Consider the following 15,794-nt stretch of genomic DNA (forward strand, 5'->3'; position numbering starts at 1 on the left):
CATGAGGAAGGAGGATGTCTTCCCTATAACGCACAGCGTTGAGATTGAGCTTGTTATTGCAGGCAATCCGATGATGCTGTGACACATCGCCCCAGACCATGACGGAACTTCCAGCTCGATCCCTCGGTGTAGCGCTCATTCCTGAGACGATAAACGCAAATCCGACCATCACCCCTGGTGAGACAAAACCGTGACACGTCAGTGAAGAGCACTTTTTGCCAGTCCTGTCTGGTCCAGCGACAATGGGTTTGTGCCCATAGGCGACGTTGTTGCCGGTGATGTCTGGTGAGGACCTGCCTTACAACAGGCCTACAAGCCCTCAGTCCAGCCTCTCTCAGCCTATTGCGGACAGTCTGAGCACTGATGGAGGGATTGTGCGATCCTGGTTTAACTCGGGCAGTTGTTGCCATCCTGTACCTGTCCCGCAGGTGTGATGTTCAGATGTCCTGATCCTGTGCAGGTGTTGTTACATGTGGTGTGCCACTGCGAGGATGATCAGCTGTCCGTCTTGTCTCCCTGTAGCGCTGTCTTAGGCGTCTCACAGGACGGACATTGCAATTTATTGCCCTGGCCACATCTGCAGTCCTCATGCCTCCTTGCAGCATGCCTAAGGCACGTTCACGCAGATGAGCAGGGACCCTGGGCATCTTTCTTTTGATGTTTTTCAGAGTCAGTAGAAAGGCCTCTTTAGTGTCCTAAGTTTCCATAACTGTGACCTTAATTGCCTACCGTCTGTAAGCGGTTAGTGTCTTAACAACCGTTCCACAGGTGCATGTTCATTAATTGTTTATGATTCATTGACTAAGCATGGGAAACAGTGTATAAACCCTTTGCAATTAAGATCTTTGAAGTCATTTGGATTTTTACAAATTATCTTTGAAAGACAGGGTCCAGAGAAAGGGACTTTTCATTTTTGCTTTGTTTAGTTAAGATGCTGGCCGTTATGACTAATATCGTAGCTTGAATTATTAATTTACTATATCTGTCATGAATAGTTATGACTTGTGATACTCACTGACTCTTGTCCAGGTCATCAAACTTGCAGAGGTATGGGAAGTTGGTCCTAATGATCTCAATTTCCTCCTGAGAGATGTAGCCGTCTTCATCAGTGGTGGAATTGTTAAACACTGACTGAAATATGACCAAATAAAGGATCATTGTCATGTTTCATAATTACATTCAATATGTTGAAAAGCCTAACTCAAACATCTTCTGTATGCATTTGCTGCTGATGAGGTTGGCTTTGGGCTTCATTGAAGATGCCCATTCTTCTATCACAGGCAGGCTCGTGGAAGAATGACAAACCAAAACAGAAATGTGGCAAATAGGACTTTCCTCTAGATTACACACAATTTCACCTCGCCTGGCGGTGAGTGGCTCCCTCTGCAGGGACAGCTGATAGATCTCTTCCTCTGAATGGTACTGGTCCAGAGATACTGGACAGGAACAATACACAAAAATAAAATGCTAAAGCTCACCGGTAAAACAAATCTATCAAGTCATTCAGTATCAGTCATCTGGGCCAAACCATGAGCAGGTTGAGCAGGTCCATGGTGGCATCAACACTGGGTGGTGTGGTCTGGATCAGCGCTAGCTCCTGGAGGATTGAATACAGCTGATGGGTCTTGGCCAGGTTGACCTGGGTCTTCTCGCAGTCGCTTCAGTCGGGCAGGGTCACGTGCACTGCTATCAGGTCCTTGAGGTGCACTCCCAGGATGGGGAAGCGAAAGCCCGTGCTCTCTGAGATACGCTGGCGGTACTGGCTGTAGTTCCCACAGGAGGTCACAAGCTCCACCAGGTTATTTCAATGCCTGAGACAATGGGGATGTCACACAATGATAGACATCACTTAAGTTCCCCAGCAAGAAAAACAAACATTTCACTCAAACAGAAAGGTGAACTAACAAAGACTCACTGACCAACAACCAAAATTAAACAGGTGGGGGTTTTGGGGGGGGGGTTGTGAAAGACACTCATGGGGGTTTCCACTAAAAGTTGACTAGCAACAACAACTGGGACCTAAAATACACCCACAATGAGCACCCACTAAATCTGCCCAAGAAGAGGCAAACAAAATAAAAACCCAAACCAAACTTAAAGACAGGAAGCATACCAAAAAGGTGGCACAAAACTAAATCAGACAAAGGAATATTTTTCTAGAAATCAGATAGGGAGGGTCCCTCTACATCTCTCAAGAGGACTGGGCCAGCTACTCTTAAAGAGCACCTGGGCAGGCAAAAAACCTTCCCACTAACGTGATGGCAACCAGCACAGGTGGAACACATACTGACTAACGTGGTGACACCAATCAGTGTACTTGCTAAAGTCCAACCTCAAAAGATAAATGGAAAAACCAAAGCCTGTCAAGCAGAATACAGTGGATATATAAATAACTGGGCCACATTTTGACATTGATCTACATTCAAAATGTAAACGTTTAGTTGTAACTGATAAATGTATGTTTTCACTCTTCTTAACTAAAATATTATCAAAAGTCCTTAACTTGCTAACATCGTTGCTAATGCGGGACTGTGTGTCTTTGAGGCGTGAGATGGAGCTGTTACTGAGACCCCCCACTACTGCCTTCAGAGTGTTGAAGTTCTGCAGCTGTAACAACCTCTACAGAGAGACCAGATACAAAACTATAACCCATCTGAGCACTAACATAGCCAACAAAAGCACAACAGGGAACACAAGACAGACCAATGTCAAGAGGCAGATTGGGAGTTGACTCTCTTTCTCACCTGGGGGTTGACTCTCTTCCTGACCTGGGGGTTGACTCTCTTCCTGACCTGGGGGTTGACTCTCTTTCTCACCTGGGGGTTGACTCTCTTTCTCACCTGGGGGTTGACTCTCTTTCTCACTTGGGGGTTGACTCTCTTTCTCACCTGGGGGTTGACTCTCTTTCTCACCTGGGGGTTGACTCTCTTTCTCACCTGGGGGTTGACTCTCTTTCTCACCTGGTGGTTGACTCTCTTTCTGACCTGGAAGTTGATTGACTGATCTGTGCGACCCTGATGAAGTGGGAGATGACTGCAGCCCTCTGGGGGGCGGTGGGCTTGCTAAGCACCATCAGATGGTTCCACTAAGACACACTGTTGAAGAGGGTGATGAAGCGCTCCAGGATGGGGTTGTCTACTGTGCAGCCATGCATCACAAAACTGTGGTAGCCCTGGAACTAGAAGACAAGGAACCGTTTTAGACACACTGTCCAATATATACATATACACACGGTCAAACGTGCACACAAACACACTGCCTCTCTCACACAAGTACAAATACAACGTATACTGCATAATTCAGCCAAAAGCAAACAAGTCAACTGAGTGAGACACAGAAAGAAGCTGGCGAACAGAGCCACCTGCTGGCCAGCCACACTCACCAGTATCCTACAGAAGGACATATACTCCATGTAGGTGAGCTGCTCTGCTAGTTCAGATGAGTCCAGGTGATGAAAGAGGAGAGATGTCTTCCTATTCTTGAAGTCAGACTGAGCTTGTCTTCTCCACTCATATGACGGCCTAGAGAGAATAAGAAAGGAACATAAACTGTAGAAGTAGAGGTACTGTGAAAGTGGCTGGTTGTAGACGCCCTCATGCACTCTGAAATTCTTTATACTGTATCATTTAAATGGTATGCTAAGCTGTCACTGTGAGAAGACTATGGCTGCCTGGCTGCTTGCCTGCTACTATGCTTGTATGATTGCCTGGCTGCAGACAGGCGGCACTTACACACTGTCAATGTTGATGAGTGTGTTCTGGTGCTCCTCTCCCTGCTGGGCCAGCTGCTCCTTCAGCCCTCTGATCTGCTCTGCCAGCTCTGGGTTCAGGTCAACACTGCTGAGAACTCACTGATCCAGTACCTTATGGAGAGACAGGGTTAAAAGGACAGAAAGGCAGGAAGACGTTAGTATTGTCATTTCTGGCGCAGAGCCAGAGAATATGGAAATCAGATACCCACATGGATATTACATCTAGAAATACATACATTAAGTATATAATATACTGTGCATTCATGGCAATAATGACTATCATCCAAGAAAGTCGTGAAGAGGGCACGACAACACCTTTACCCCCTCAGGAGACTGAAAAGATTTGGCATGGGTCCTCAGATCCTCAAAAAGTTCTACAGCTGCACCATCGAGACCATCCTGACCGGTTGCATCACAGCCTAGTACGGCAACTGCTCGGCATCCGACTGTAAGGTGCGACAGAGGATAGTGCGTACAGTCCAGTACATCCCTGGGGCCAAGCTTTCTGCCATCCAGGACCTCTATACCAGGCGGTGTCAGAGGAAGGCCCAAAAAATTGTCAAAGACTCCAGACACCCAAGTCATAGATTGTTCTCTCTGCTACCGCACGGCAAGCGGTACCGGAGCCCCAAGTTCAGGTCCAAAATACTCCTTTTTTTTCTTTTTTTGGTCCAAAAGGCTCCTTAACAGCTTCTACCCCCAAGACATAAGACTGCTGAACAATTAATCAAATTGCCACCCGGACTATTTACACTGACCCCTTCCCTTTGTTTGTACACTGCTGCTACTTGCTGTTTATTATCTATGCATAGTCACTTTACCCCTACCTACAATAGGCAGTGGCTTGGGTGGTTGTTGTCCTTGATTAACCTTTTATACTGTACCTACAGTTGAAGTCGGAAGTTTACATACACCTTAGCCAAATACGTTTAAACTCAGTTTTTCACAATTCGTGACATTTAATCCGAGCAAAAATTCCATTTTAGGTCAGTTAGGATCACCATTTTATTTTAAGAATGTGAAATGTCAGAATAATAGTAGAGAGAAGGATTTATTTTAGCTTTTATTTATTTCACCCAGTGGGTCAGGAGTTTACATACACTCAATTAGTATTTGGTAGCATTGCCTTTAAATTGTTTAACTTGGGTCATACATTTCGGGTTGCCTTCCACAAGCTTCCCACAATAAGTTGCGTGAATTTTGACCCATTCCTCCTGACAGAGCTGGTGTAACTGAGTCAGGTTTGTAGGCCTCCTTGCTCACACACGCTTTTTCAGTTCTGCCCACACATTTTCGATGGGATTAAGGTCAGGGCTTTGTAATGGCCACTCCAATACCTTGACTTTGTTGTCCTTATGCCATTTTGCCACAACTTTAGAAGTATGCTTGGGGTCATTGTTCCATTTGGAAGGCCCATTTGCGACAAAGCTTTAACTTCCTGACTGATGTCTTGAGATGTTGCTTAAATATATCCACATAATTTTCCATCCTCATGATGCCATCTATTTTGTGAAGTGCACCAGTCCCTCCTGCAGCAAAGCACCCCCACAACATGATGCTGCCACCCATGTGCTTCCCAGTTGGGATGGTGTTCTTCGGCTTGCAAGCATCCCCATTTTCCTCCTAACATAACAATGGTCATTATGGCCAAACAGTTCTATTTTTGTTTCGTCAGACCAGAGGACATTTCTCCAAAAAGTACGATCTTTGTCCCCATGTGCAGTTGCAAACCGTAGTCTGGCTTTTTTTTATGGTGGTTTTGGAGCAGTGGCTTCTTCCTTGCTGAGCGGCCTTTCAGGTTATGTCGATATAGGACTCGTTTTACTGTGGATATAGATACTAATGTACCTGTTTCCTCCAGCATCTTCACAAGGTCCTTTGCTGTTGTCCTGGGATTGATTTGCACTTCTCGCACCTTAGTACGTTCATCTCTAGGAGACAGAACGCGTCTCCTTCCTGAGCGGTATGACAGCTGCGTGGTCCCATGGTGTTTATACTTGCGTACTATTGTTTGTACAGATGAACGAGGTACCTTCAGGCATTTGGAAATTGCTCCCAAGGATGAACCAGACTTGTGGAGGTCTACAATTTTTTTTCTGAGGTCTTGGCTGATTTCTTTTGATTTTACCATGATGTCAAGCAAAGAGGCAATGAGTTTGAAGGTAGGCCTTGAAATACATCCACAGGTACACCTCCAATTGACTCAAATGATGTCAATTAGCCTATCAGAAGCTTCTAAAGCCATGACATAATTTTCTGGATTTTTCGAAGCTGTTTAAAGGCACAGTCAACTTAGTGTATGTAAACTTCTGACCCACTGGAATTGTGATAAGTGAAATAATCTGTCTGTAAACAATTGTTGGAAAAATTACTTGTGTCATGCACAAAGTAGATGTCCTAACCAACTTGCCAAAACTATAGTTTGTTAACAAGAAATTTGTGGAGTGGTTGAAAAACGAGTTTTAATGACTAACTTTAGTGTACGTAAACGTACGACTTCAACTGTATATGTTCAGATTACCTCAACTAGCCAGTACCCCCGCATACTGACTCGGTACCGGTGCCCCCTGTATATAGCCTCCTTATTGTTATTCTTATTGTTTTACTTTTTATTATTCCTTTTTTTCTACTTGGTAAATATTTTCTTCTTCTTGAACTGTTGCTAGGGACTCTTTTGGAAGAAGCTAGCTAGCTAACGAAGAACAACAAAGAATATCTAGTTAACAGAAGAAAAGAAAGAGAAAGTCAGGACAGAAGAAAAAGGATATCAAAGTGAAACAGTTCTCTAAAGACACAAGAGACAATAATACAAGAAACAACACTTCTGTAGCTTGTCAACTATGTGTCTGTCTATCCCTGTTCTCTCCTCTCTGCACAGGCCATACAAACGCTTCACACCGCGTGGCCGCTGCCACTCTAACCTGGTGGTCCCAGCGCGCACGACCCACGTGGAGTTCCAGGTCTCCGGCAGCCTCTGGAACTGCCGGTCTGCAGCCAACAAGGCTGAGTTCATCTCAGCCTATGCTACCCTCCAGTCCCTAGACTTCCTGGCGCTGACGGAAACATGGATTACCACAGATAACACTGCTACTCCTACTGCTCTCTCTTCGTCTGCCCACGTGTTCTCGCATACCCCTAGAGCATCGAGCCAGCGGGGTGGTGGCACTGGAATCCTCATCTCTCCCAAGTGGACATTCTCTCTTTCTCCCCTGACCCATCTGTCTATCTCCTCATTTGAATTCCATGCTGTCACAGTTACCAGCCCTTTCAAGCTTAATATCCTTATCATCTATCGCCCTCCAGGTTCCCTTGGAGAGTTCATCAATGAGCTTGACGCCTTGATAAGTTCCTTTCCTGAGGATGGCTCACCTCTCACAGTTCTGGGTGACTTTAACCTCCCCACGTCTACCTTTGACTCATTCCTCTCTGCCTCCTTCTTTCCACTCCTCTCCTCTTTTGACCTCACCCTCTCACCTTCCCCCCCTACTCACAAGGCAGGCAATACGCTTGACCTCATCTTTACTAGATGCTGTTCTTCCACTAATCTCATTGCAACTCCCCTCCAAATCTCCGACCACTACCTTGTATCCTTTTCCCTCTTGCTCTCATCCAACACTTCTCACTCTGCCCCTACACGGATGGTATTGCGCCGTCCCAACCTTCGCTCTCTCTCTCCCGCTACTCTCTCCTCTTCCATCCTATCATCTCTTCCCTCTGCTCAAACCTTCTCCAACCTATCTCCTGATTCTGCCTCCTCAACCCTCCTCTCCTCCCTTTCTGCATCCTTTGATTTTCTCTCATTTTGAAAAGAAGGTTGACGATATCCGATCCTCGTTTGCTAAGTGAAACGACACCGCTGGTCCTGCTCACACTGCCCTACCCTGTGCTTTGACCTCTTTCTCCCCTCTCTCTCCAGATGAAATCTCGCGTCTTGTGACGGCCGGCCGCCCAACAACCTGCCCACTTGACCCTATCCCCTCCTCTCTTCTCCAGACCATTTCCGGAGACCTTCTCCCCTTCCTCACCTCGCTCATCAACTCATCCTTGACCGCTGGCTACGTCCCTTCCGTCTTCAAGAGAGCGAGAGTTGCACCCCTTCTGAAAAAACCTACACTCAATCCCTCCGATGTCAACAACTACAGACCAGTATCCCTTCTTTCTTTTCTCTCCAAAACTCTTGAACGTGCCGTCCTTGGCCAGCTCTCCTGCTATCTCTCTCAGAATTACCTTCTTGATCCTAATCAGTCAGGTTTCAAGACTGGGCATTCAACTGAGACTGCTCTTCTCTGTGTCACGGAGGCTCTCCGCACTGCTAAAGCTAACTCTCTCTCCTCTGCTCTCATCCTTCTAGACCTATCTGCTGCCTTTGATACTGTGAACCATCAGATCCTCCTCTCCACCCTCTCCGAGTTGGGCATCTCCGGCGCGGCCCACGCTTGGATTGCGTCCTACCTGACAGGTCGCTCCTACCAGGTGGCATGGCGAGAATCTGTCTCCGCACCATGCGCTCTCACCACTGGTGTCCCCCAGGGCTCTGTTCTAGGCCCTCTCCTATTCTCGCTATACACCAAGTCACTTGGCTCTGTCATATCCTCACATGGTCTCTCCTATCATTGCTATGCAGACGACACACAATTCATCTTCTCCTTTCCCCCTTCTGATAACCAGGCGGCGAATCGCATCTCTGCATGTCTGTCAGACATATCAGTGTGGATGACGGATCACCAGCTCAAGCTGAACCTCGGCAAGACGGAGCTGCTCTTCCTCCCGGGGAAGGACTGCCCGTTCCATGATCTCGCCATCACGGTTGACAACTCCCTTGTGTCCTCCTCCCAGAGTGCTAAGAACCTTGGCGTGATCCTGGACAACACCCTGTCGTTCTCCACTAACATCAAGGCGGTGACCCGATCCTGTAGGTTCATGCTCTACAACATTCGCAGAGTACGACCCTGCCTCACACAGGAAGCGGCGCAGGTCCTAATCCAGGCACTTGTCATCTCCCGTCTGGATTACTGCAACTCGCTGTTGGCTGGGCTCCCTGCCTGTGCCATTAAACCCCTACAACTCATCCAGAACGCCGCAGCCCGTCTGGTGTTCAACCTTCCCAAGTTCTCTCACGTCACCCCGCTCCTCCGCTCTCTCCACTGGCTTCCAGTTGAAGCTCGCATCCGCTACAAGACCATGGTGATTGCCTACGGAGCTGTGAACGGAACGGCACCTCCATACCTTCAGGCTCTGATCAGGCCCTACACCCAAACAAGGGCACTGCGTTCATCCACCTCTGGCCTGCTGGCCCCCCTACCTCTGAGGAAGCACAGTTCCCGCTCAGCCCAGTCAAAACTGTTCGCTGCTCAGGCACCCCAATGGTGGAACAAGCTCCCTCACGACGCCAGGACAGCGGAGTCAATCACCACCTTCCGGAGACACCTGAAACCCCACCTCTTTAAGGAATACCTAGGATAGGATAAAGTAATCCTTCTAACCCCCCCTTAAAAGATTTAGATGCACTATTGTAAAGTGGTTGTTCCACTGGATATCATAAGGTGAATGCACCAATTTGTAAGTCGCTCTGGATAAGAGCGTCTGCTAAATGACTTAAATGTAAATGTAATGTAAATGTAACTGCACTGTTGATTAAGGGCTTGTAAGTAAGCATTTCAAGGTAAAGTCTAGAAATCAAATCAAATCAAATTTTATTTGTCACATACACATGGTTAGCAGATGTTAATGCGAGTGTAGCGAAATGCTTGTGCTTCTATTTCCGACTATGCAGTAATATCTAACAAGTAATCTAACATAACAATTGCACAACAACTACCTTATACACACAAGTGTAAAGGAATGAATAAGAATATGTACATAAAAATATATGAATGAGTGATGGCCGAACGGCATAGGCAAGATGCAGTAGATGGTATAGAGTACAGTATATACATATGAGATGAGTATTGTAGGGTATGTAAACATTATATGAAGTGGCATTGTTTAAAGTGGCTAGTGATACATTTATTACATCAATTTTTCCATTATTAAAGTGGCTAAAGTTGAGTCAGTGTGTTGGCAGCAGCCACTCAATGTTAGTGATGGCTGTTTAACAGTCTGATGGCCTTGAGATAGAAGCTGTTTTTCAGTCTCTCAGTCCCCGCTTTGATGCACCTGTTACCTTAACTTTCTTGGGAACAGGAACAATGGTGGCCCTCTTGAAGCATGTGGGAACAGCAGACTGGGATAAGGATTGATTGAATATGTCCGTAAACACACCAGCCAGCTGGTCTGTGCATGCTGTGAGGACGCGGCCAGGGATGCCGTCTGGGCCTGCAGCCTTGCGAGGGTTAACACGTTTAAATGTTTTACTCACGTTGGCTGCAGTGAAGCAGAGCCCACAGGTTTTGGTAGCGGGCCGTGTCAGTGGCACTGTATTGTTCTCAAAGCGAGCAAAGAAGTTGTTTAGTTTGTCTGGGAGCAAGTCATCATGGTCCGCGACGGGGCTGGTTTTTCTTTTGTAGTCCGTGATTGACTGTAGACCCTGCCACATACCTCTCGTTTCTGAGCCATTGAATTGCGACTCCACTTTGTCTCTGTACTGAGGCTTAGCTTGATTGCCTTGCGGAGGGAATAGCTACACTGTTTGTATTCGGTCATGTTTCCGGTCACCTTGCCCTGATTAAAAGCAGGGGTTCGCACTTTCAGTTTTGTGCGAATGCTGCCATCAATCCATGGTTTCTGGTTGGGGAATGTTTTAATAGATGCTATGGGTACAACATCACCGATGCACTTGCTAATTAACTCGCTCACCGAATCAGCGTATTCATCAATGTTGTTGTTTGACGCTATGCGGAACATATCCCAGTCCACGTGATCGAAGCAATCTTGAAGCGTGGAATCCAATTGGTCGGAACAGCGTTGAACAGACCTGAGCACGGGTGCTTCCTGTTTTAGTTTCTGTCTATAGGCTGGGAGCAACAAAATGGAGTCGTAGTCAGCTTTTCCGAAAGGAGGGCGGGGGAGGGCTTTATATGCATCATGGAATTTAGAATAACAATGATACAGGGTTTTGCCAGCCCGGGTCGCGCAATCGATATGCTGGTAAAATTTAGGGAGCCTTGTTTTCAGATATAAATACATATAAATATATGAATGAGCGATGGCCGTGCGACATTGGCAAGATGCAGTAGATGGTATAGAATACAGTATATACATATGCGATGAGTAATGTAGGATATGTAAACATTATTAAAGTGGGGTTCTTTAAAGTGACTAGAGATACCTTTATTAAGTCCATTTATTTAAGTGGACCGAGATTTGAGTCTGTATGTTGGCAGCAGCCTCTCTGTGTTAGTGAAGGCTGTTTAACAGTCTGATGGCCTTGAGATAGAAGCTGTTTTTCAGTCTCTCGGTCCCAGCTTTGATGCACCTGTACTGACCTCGCCTTCTGGATGATAGCGAGGTGAACAGGCAGTTTTTGTCCTTGATGATCTTTTTTATACTGTACCTACAGTACATGGGTTAATGTTGAAACACAAGCCCCGAATCTCACAACTAAGACCTGTAACAGTTCTTTCTCTGTAGTGCTCTATATTCACTCAGTTGATAAGATTTGTGACCCGCGTTCAGGCGGACAGTTTTCCTCCAGAGACCTGTTGCGTAGTTAATGAGCAAAATGACTTTTCCACCAAAATGATTCGAATCCCTTTGTTTGCTAAATCCTAGGGGCCATCGCTATATGTAAAAAATAACCCTCTGCTAGCATCTGGCACATAATTTTTTTTTTAAGAGAATAGTAGTACGTCATTTGTCTGAAAGGATACTTGTTGGAGAGTTTCTTGGCCAGGTCAGCAGAGGAGATGTACCAGGGATGTCTCATGAGAAACATCTGGACCAGAGGCTCATCACTCAGCCTGCCTTCATTATCTACCAGGAGAGGAGAGATAGAGATAGAGATACATGGATGAGCTTCACTGTACAAGGCAAGCCGCCAGATATTGTGTGAATCATTTCAATGGAAACTGCTGTAGATGTGCACACACAACAACAAAAAATGACATTTTATCTAAGCAAAGCACCGTCTTCAACTAAAGCAGACACTACACCAAAAGAGAGGCAATTAGTGAATCCTTACCAAATGCTTTGATGCAAGCATCCGTACGATCATCCACTGTCGCTGACTGATCCAATTTGATGAACTTCATCCTCGTCTGGTTCTCTCTCCAACGCCCCTTTCTGTTGTCTCCTCCGTTCACACATACAGTGAGATTGTGATGAGCTGTGGGATTTAGAAGAAAGGCTGTGTGTTTGCTATTCTGTTGGGCAACCTTCCAACAGAGCCCTCTGATGGGTCTGTTAGTCCTCAGGCAGGCAGCTACCCTTCTCCAGTCAACAAGCCAAGCAACTCTTCCTCTTTCATGAGGGTATCAGTTTAAGTGTGCTTTCTGCCTCACCTTAACACATGAACGTTGGTACGGTCATGAAAACAAAAAAAGACTCTCAGATGGGTATGTTCTACCCATCTGAGAGTAGGCCTAGCAAATTGGTATTCATCTGTTTCGCTTACTGACGTTAATACAAAATGGTCTATTTTTGGGACAAAAGAACCTGCAATATTGCAATATTTTGGTGTAATAATTCATCCTTCCACATCAATGTTTGATCTGATTATAAATGATGAAAGGAAAAGATAATCCCAGCCAAATGATTACCCATCAGACAGAGATCAAAGTGTGTTGGTGGCTGTTCAATCTTTCCCACATATTAAATAAATGTCAAGTTATCTCAAACACAATTTGACATTGCTCTGTTTTGCATACATTTCCTGACCTATTAGATACAGTACATGAGTCATTACAACAGTATTCCCAGCACTTGACACCACAACCAGTCTAACAACCAATTTATATTAGATCATAAAAATGTCTTACCCTCTTGAACTGACCCCAGCAGTATTGTCGTGAGGTGTGTAAAACTGGAAAATTGTCTGTCATCAAGTGGATAGCAAACATCAAGAGAACTTATTTGACCCTGTTAAGACCTCATTAAGTATCTCACTAAATGTAAATGTTAATGCTGTATATTAAAAGTAATTAGGATTCCATCAGAAGACTACGAAAGCTGTCTGAACCCCTCCATAACGTATTCAAAGCAGTTTGTCTGACTAAGTGACAGTTACATATATCCCTTTAGCTGTCTTTTGCTCTCAGTTTCCTTTTTGCTGAGCAATTTAGTGCAGTCACATTCCCTTTTCTTGACCGTGCCCCAAAGTGTCAACCACTTAATAAAGTAAATGCGCTAACAAAGTACTGCTGTGGTGTGGTGTGAATTAAATTAATTATTATTAAGGTGTTCTTGGCCAGTTGAAATTTCTTAGCACTTACATGTTGTCATGGAAACATGTTTGTCTCCCCTCTCTCTCTCTCTTCCTGTCAACACACATACGCACACACGTCCTGAGGGTGGGGGGTGTAATCGTGGTTTTCCTTTCTAGTTATTCCGTGTTTTTTTTTAAGGTTGCAAATCTGTGACGTCATACAGTAACAGTCAAAAGTTTGGACACACCTACTCATTGAAGGGTTTTTCTTTATTTTTACTATTTTCTACATTGTAGAATAATAGTGAAGACATCAAAACTATTAAATAACTCATATGGAATCATGTAGTAACTAAAAAAAGTGTTAAACAAATCAAAATATATTTTAGATTTTAGATTCTTCAAAGTAGCCACGCTTTGACTTGATGACAGCTTTGCTCACTCTTGGGCATTCTCTCAAACAGCTTCACCTGGAATGATTTTCCAACAGTCTTGAAGGAGTTCCCACATATGCTCAGCACTTGGTTTTCCTTCACTCTGCGGTCCAACTCAGGGTGGCCACCGTCAACAACGGTCCCTGTGCTACACCCCCCCTTCCCAATCCTCCCACTACGGAGGTGGCTCTGGCTCTGGGCGTAGCTCCCGTTCAGAAGACCCTAGGCTGGGAAGCGTCGCCAGAGGCTCCGGGCTGAGGAGCGTTGCCGGAGGCTCCGGGCTGAGGAGCGTCGCCAGAGGCCCCGGGCTGAGGAGCGTCGCCGGAGGCCCCGGGCTGAGGAGCGTCGCCAGAGACCCCGGACTGAGGAACGTCGCCGGAGGTTCCTGGCTGGGGAGCGTCGCTGGAGGCTCCTGGCTGAGGAGCGTCGCTGAAGGTTCAGGGCTGAGGAGCATCGCTGGAGGCCGAGTGCTCACAGCAGGCACTGGCTGTACCGGGTTATGGAAGCGCATTGGAGTATGAGTGCGGGGAACAGGAACAGGATGTACTAATGGCAGAGTGCTCACAGCAGGCACTGGCTGTACCGGGTTATGGAGGCGCACTGGAGGGTGAGTGCGCGGAGCAGGAACAGGACGTACTGGACTGGGCAGGCGCACTGGAAGCCTGGTGCGTGGGGCTGGCTTAGGAGGCGCCAGACTAGTAACACGCACCTCAGGGCACTTGTTTGGTGCTCCAATCCCTCCTGCTTGGTCCTTGTTTGGTGGGTGGTTCTGTCATAGGCGTCGTAAGGATAGGACCAAGGTGCAGCGGGTAAAGTGCTCATCTTCTTTATTTGAAGTAACGTGAACACTTAAACAAAACGACGAAACAGTTCCGTAAGGCAACACAGGAAAACAACCACCCGCAAAACACAAGTGAATACAAACCCAACTAAATATGGCCTCCAATTAGAGACAACGACAACCAGCTGCCTCTAATTGGAGGTCATTGCCAAAAACCCAACATAGAAATAGAAAAATAGATATACACATAGAAATAGAAAATATAGAACATAAACCAAAAACACCGAACCACACAAAACAAACACCCCCTGCCACGCCCTGACCAAACTACAATGACAAATAACCCCTTTTACTGGTCAGGACGTGACAGGAGTCAAGCACAGGAGAGCAGAAATGTCCAAGTAGCGTCTTTAATAGGCAAGTCCACAACACACAAAAGGTCAGGTACAATACCAAAACAAGAAACCGCCCACGACACAAGAGAACACAGTACTCACGGAAGGAGGAAAAACAACACTCCTAAACTATTACACACTCAGTATAAACGTGAATAAACCTGAGGCACAACCTCAACGAGCAACATAACACGTATAATCCCGCACAAACCTAAGCAGGCAACAGGGGTAATTATACACACAGAAATTAATCCAAATGAACCCAGGTGTGAAAGAACCAAAGACAAAACAAAGGGAAAAGGAAAAATGGACAGGTGATGGCTAGTAGGCCGGCAACGCCGACCGCCGAGCACCGCCCGAACAGGGAGAGGAACCACCTTCGGTGGAAGTCGTGACAATCCTTTTTTTAGGGAAAATGCCCAAATAATAATTTCTAGTTGAATGAACATATGAGACAAGCAAACACATCATTTTAAGTTGACAATGTTTTCTCAAACAATATTTTTTTTGTTCAGCTAACACTTGGACCGAAAAGTTGAGTAAACAACAAAAAAAACCTGTGGAACCAGTTACTTAATAATAATTAGTTGAAACAACAACTCTTTTTTCTTTTCTTTTTTACAGTGAAGGAGGGTGTTGATTACTGGAAGTCATTGGAGTACAACATGTGCTGTACCTTTTCACGATATTAATGACAAAGACTGCAATTGAAATGTAATACAATCATGTTTTTTGTTGCAAGTATTGTATATTATATATAAAACAATATCATTTAATCTCACAAGAAACGCAATCGTTCATGTAAATTTAAAGTGGTGTTGTGTTGTTGGAAATGTAGAAGGTTTGACTCATTCCCTGCCAGTACCTCTACCGGATGTAACCCTTCCTTTCTCTTCTTTGTAATATGTTTTTTTTTTGAGAAGTATTGTGTCTTGTTATTTTCTACACTTTTCAGATATTGAATTGTTGAGGTCTTTCAGAAATGGTTAACATATTTTAAGAATTTAAAACTTCATTCAGTTTTCAGTATGAAACTTTCTACTGTTAGTAACCTCACTGCAGGGACAAGACACAATAATGACTACACCATCCTAATGTAGAAAGGTCACTGAAACAAATATTGCCTTTCCCC

General features: G+C 45.4%; 1 pseudogene; it reads right to left on the reverse strand.

Moving 5' to 3' along the window:
• Positions 1–805: 805 nt before the first annotated feature.
• Positions 806–11,940, reverse strand: LOC106603013 (RAS guanyl-releasing protein 2-like; annotated as a pseudogene).
• Between the last annotated feature and the right edge of the window lie 3,854 nt (positions 11,941–15,794).

The sequence above is a fragment of the Salmo salar genome, chromosome ssa04, assembly GCF_905237065.1.
Source record: "Salmo salar chromosome ssa04, Ssal_v3.1, whole genome shotgun sequence".
NCBI lineage: Eukaryota > Metazoa > Chordata > Actinopteri > Salmoniformes > Salmonidae > Salmo > Salmo salar.